The sequence below is a fragment of the Octopus bimaculoides genome, chromosome 15, assembly GCF_001194135.2.
Source record: "Octopus bimaculoides isolate UCB-OBI-ISO-001 chromosome 15, ASM119413v2, whole genome shotgun sequence".
NCBI lineage: Eukaryota > Metazoa > Mollusca > Cephalopoda > Octopoda > Octopodidae > Octopus > Octopus bimaculoides.
The window spans coordinates 57,413,315-57,418,964 of NC_068995.1; the positions used below are offsets into that span (position 1 = coordinate 57,413,315).

General features: G+C 33.5%; 1 protein-coding gene across 17 annotated transcripts in view; it reads left to right on the forward strand.

Annotated features, from left to right (window-relative positions):
* The window catches only part of LOC106877140 (one cut domain family member 2), a 348,210-nt gene that overhangs the window by 258,502 nt on the left and 84,058 nt on the right, over positions 1-5,650 (forward strand). For 2 of the 17 annotated variants that reach the window (XR_008265651.1, XR_008265654.1), the window contains one exon: positions 4,817-4,831. The exons of the other annotated variants lie outside the window; for them this stretch is intronic. The gene's annotated coding sequence lies outside the window, so the exon portion shown is untranslated. The remainder of the gene's footprint in view (positions 1-4,816; positions 4,832-5,650) is intronic. 17 annotated transcript variants of the gene reach the window in all.

Genomic DNA, 5,650 nt, shown 5'->3' on the forward strand with positions numbered 1-5,650 from the left:
ATATATATATATATATATATATATATATATATATATATATATACAGCTAGATAGATATACATACATAATTATGTATTTTCTGTGTGCATATGTATATATATAGATTTTGAAAGTATGCTGCTTATGTTAATATATAATCTAATGGACAGAATATGTCTGTGAGTTTTATAGTCTTTCTTCCTAGTTATTACAGAAATCTAATTATTTTTACCTTTAGTTATTCCTTAAAAACAGAAAAAGAAATTATAATATTTAACAAATTATCTTAACACAATAAGCAACTAAGCATGTAAATCAATTAAAATCCTGCTTTTTCCCTTTCCTTTTCTTTTTTTAAGCACATACTAAGAAAAAATTGTGTTATTAAGTGAATGACCTTTGTATAAATGTGCAAACACGTGTGTGTGTGTGTGTGTGTATGTATATGCTTATAAATATATATATGTGTGTTTGTCTGTGTGTATGTATGTGCGTATATACATATATATATACATATATATATAGAGAGAGAGACTTGTGTATTGATAAAAAGTCATCTGAATTCCCATTCACAGCATTTGGTTTGCCTTTATTTAACAGTTGTGCTGCACACATAAGTTTCACCAGTTGACGTCAGACCTGAATTTACCATTTCTTGTCAATGTCTCCTTAGAACTGAAGACTTGGATAATAGAGACACTGCCTCAGTGACTTTCCTATGTTGCCATAAGAGAATTAAGATAATGCTTAGCAACTCTTATTGACTTGCACTGTAAATTGCCTCATAACCATTTCCTAGACTACATCTGAGAAACATCAATTCTGTTATATTTTCCCAAGATTAAGGTGGCCCTTTCTGTTTAACAACTTACTAATATATTTAGTTAACATTCATCATTATTTTAGTTTCTGCTTTTTTTGCACCGGCATAAGTTTACCAGTTGTAGTGAGCAGTGTTTTTGCACCATTCCTGCCCTTCCCCTCAACAACCCTTTTAACTGTCTCTTTCTACACAAGTATGTGATCTTCTGTTCAGATACATTCTGTGAATGTTTCATTAATATGAAGAAGTTTTACTCCTTTTATTGCTAGATTTGTTATTGTTACTATCATTATTATTATTATTATTATTCTTTGATGCATTGAGGTGATGAGCTGACTGAATAGTCAAAGTGGCAGCCAACATGCTCAATGCCATTTCTTCCAGCTGCTCACATCCTCAGTTCAAATCCTGCCAAGGTCAACTTTGCTTTTCATCATTTTTGGAGTCAATGAAATAAGGTACCAGTCAAGAACTGGGAGTCAGACCCCCTCTACACAAACACACACACACTTTTCCTCGAAATTTCTGGCTTTGTGCCAAAATTGGAAAAAATTATTCTTACATGCATTTAGTTTACATTTCCCATACTTGCCCGTCATCATCATCATCACCATCATCATCATCATGGCTGAGCAGCATTAGTGAGCTGTTTGCAGCCTTATGCCAAACGTGGCTGTCAGCTATTAAGCTGGAATTAAGTAGGACATATGTGCTATAATATAATAATTATATGTTTTATAAAAATGTGCACACACACATACACCCATGTATGTGTGTGTGAGTGTGCACATGCGCATTCACAGTTCTTTCATATATTTCTATAAACTGTTTTAAAAATTTTATTTGCTATTTGAGATGGAAATATTGCTGTTGTTCAGAAATATAATTTGGAAGGTAAAATAATTCAAAATTACCTCAATAATTATAACATTTCTTTTGTTAATATAGAATGATTGTGTTATACATGTGTCTCTGTATACATGTGTCTCTGTATCTGTACATGTGCATGTACATATATTTACACACACACACACACACACACACACACACACACACATTACATATGTGTGTGTATATATACTTTTTATTATTATTAAGACTGATGCTAAGAGCTTGTCTCATGACTTGAGTTTCAGGCGAAACTGTTACAACTCAGTGTTGTTGGTGTATAATAGATTCCAGGTCAAAACAGTTTTAATAAAAAAGAAAGAAAAAAAAACCATATCCTCTGCAACATGTCGAAGATATTGTTTTTCTCATTCATTCAACATTAAGCAACATATGTATATTCATATATATGTTTGTGTGTGTGTGTGTGTTTATATAGACACATTCACCCACAGCAAACCTGTGAGGAAAGGTATTCTAGTTATGACGCCACCTATTTTTTATTCATATGTTGAATATCTAGGTCTCCATTATTCATTCATTTTCCCCCGCTTTTAAATTTGGTGTGACTTGAGGCAGATTTGGCTATTTGTAGAAGCTCAAGTGACCTGGCGCTGTCAAGGTTCTGGAAACCTCTTTTGTTCTTTTGTCTCATTCAAGAGTCCATCATACTCTCGTTTGTCTTCACTAGTTTCAAATGGTTCTTGATACAAGACTCAGGTACATGTTGGTAAGCTTGCTTAGAAGCATTCAAGGTTAGCAAGAATGGTTTTATGGTTTTATGAGAATTTCTGTTGATTAGTGTCAAAAATCCATTCACGGGTCATATGACAATGTCACACCTGAGACAGGTTACTCACAAAATGGTAAATTTTGCTTTCATATTTATTTTATCTTTTATTTGTTTCAGTTATGGGCTGTGGCCATGCTGGGGCACCACTTTGGAGAAGTTTTAGTCAAGTGAATCAACCTCAATATTTATCTGTTTTTCACCCTAACCCTATCAATCTCTTTAGCCAAACTACTGAGTTATGGAGGCAGAAACACTCCAATACTGGTTGTCAAGCAGTGTTGGGGGACAAACACAGACACAAAAACACACACACGCATATATATGACAGGCTTCTTTCAGTTTCCGTCTACCAAATTCACTTACAATGCTTTGGTCAGTCAGCCCAAGACTATAATAAGAAATACTTGCCCAAGGTGCCATGCAGTGGGACTGAACCTGGAACCATTGTGGTTGGGTAGCAAACTTCTTACCACACTGCCATACTTATATTTTTCCATGCTGTTATCAATTCACAGCAGGAGTGATTTTAAATCATAGGAATTTTTTGTTTTTTACATCATTTAAAAAAATAATTTAGGTCTGAAAGGGTTAATTGATAAACTAAAATAAATGGTAATTAAAAATGAAACTTAAAAATTTATACAACAAACTAATTATCTGCTTAGGAAGTTGGAAATGTTCTGTGTTGGCAAAAAAGTCTCATGCAAGTAGTTCTTCAAATGGAGAAATACATTTTATGCCATGGGGAAAAAGAGAGAAACATTAATGGTTGAGAGAGAGAGAGAGAAAGAGTACAGGTCTTGTCACATTGGACACAAAATTGTTGGTGAGGAAATAAAAGCAGGGAAAGAAAAGGGTCAGATGTGAAGTCTTAGTGTCTGTTGTGAGTTGCAGGACTCTTAAAACTGAAACTGAGACTCAGTTTCCATGACATTTAAATGATGAAGAGTACAACACAATATCTTTTCATTTACAAAGAAAATGTGATAAGACCCAACAACAACAACAGCCTAATTTTTTTTAATTTTAAGATGTAGGCCCTTCAAAGGTAGATTTTAGTGAAGTTCAGGGCCAGGTATATATCTGTACCACCAGCTGGTTCTCTTCTTCTTCTTCTTCTTCTTCTTCTTCTTATGTCTATTCCATTGTTCAACGAGGAGGCTATGATTTACTCTGACTCAGCAACAGGCTGTTCACTGCACACACTTTTTAACTTAAGCCTTTCATCATTGACCAGCTGTGGTCGGTAGCTGTACAATCGTAATCTACAAGATTCTCACATAAATAATCATCTCACGAGAGCAACAAGCCGGAGAGAAGACTCTCACTATTTATTTAATTTATTTACTTATTTGTTTATTTGCATGTGTTTTTATTGTGTTCTGTTTTACTTCTACACCATCTGTTCTTGTTTACAAGACTTTCAGTGCTACTCCCAAATCATTTGGCTGTTGCTAGTTTTCTTAGCAAGCTTAGAGATTGTTGCTAATATTCTTATATATACACACACACACACACACATACATAATATATGTGTGTGTGTACGTGTGTGTACATAAGAAATATATGCATATATATTTTGACATACATGTATATATATATATATATATATATATATATATACATATACATTCACACACATGCACTGCCTAATCCCCAATAACAATGTCAGTGCATTTAGTCATTGTTAATGATCTCAACGTGGGTGTGGTGTAGAGGGACTAATATTGGGGTCTGAATATTTCTCCCTTGACTCTCATCTCTTTGTTAGCAAATTTATTACCCAATAATTGGTCATTGTTGTTGTTTTTATGTATTTGATGTATCAGTGTTCAATTTCATCATCGCCAGCTTTGGACATCTTGTTTCTATGTTACATTAACCTCTCTTATGAGTCACAACTCCATTTGCTGGCACTGTCTCAAATGGTGTCACAATTTTGGTGTAATTTCTTCAAAATGAACTCAATTTCGGACTGAAAGCAAACAAGAAAGAAACTGTTGTTCATTTAATGATAAATAAAAGATGCTGAGTGACCTGCTATATTTGTCATTTCCCCCACCCCCTGAAAGCTGACTCGTTGAACATGTAACAATCAGCAGAAACTCATCACATGTCCAATTATTACTTTATCCATATGGATTGTTGTTTCCAATGTCAGTTCCACCACAATTAATAAAACTGATCATCCTCGCCAGATATGAAGGGATAGAGCAAAAAAAAAAAATTTAATAAGGGAGGAAAGAGATTTCATAACTATTACAATTTGATTGATTAACAATAAATTGTATTTTTGATCATTAACTTTAAAAAAAATTTCCTTTTTTATTCAGGATAGTAAATTACAGGTAAGACAACATTTAGTAACCAAACCATTTGCATTAATAGAAGTTAACTGTTAGTTGTTTTTCTTTTACTACTTACTGTTTTACTACTAAACTTTAACTAATCTTGTCTTAACTCAGTAAAATGTGAAAAGCTTTGCAGTTGTTGTACTAATAACTAGAATTAACTTTTAACTAAAGTCATCTGCAAAAATAAAAAAAAATAAAAACATGCATTCTAACCGTATCTGTGTGATGTAGTTTTCTGTTCATAGTTTATAAGATTGATGGAATCTTTTGTGATATCTCGAAGACTGAAAGCAGTCGATGTCTTATGCTGAAATCCTATCCTTTTCATATTGGAGTTTACTCCTCTCCACTCATGGCCATCTGTAGAAGTGTTGAGAACCTCAGAGGTGTTTCTGTTGTAAGCCATCATGTCTCCTCATTTTAGGGTGGAATTTGAGTGAGATTTGTTGCTATTTCTACCAGGTCAATTAACTGTGTAGAGGCTCTCTCATTGGCCCAGAAGGGTTCCTCGTTGGCCTGTATCCCTTCTAGATGCATTGTATTGCTTCAGAAGATATTCTAGCTGACATCGCTTCAGTTCACTGAGAAAATGAGAAAGGAGCCAGAATTCATCTCATCTTTTATTATATGTTCAGTGATGTGACGTAGCTTCATTTGTGCAAATATCTAATGTTACAAACCCATCCAACCCATGTTAGCTTGGAACATCAATATATATATCAATGGATGATATATATATATATATATATATATATATATATATATATAATTATAAAATATGTGAAACAAAAATAAATAAATAACCTCCACCCT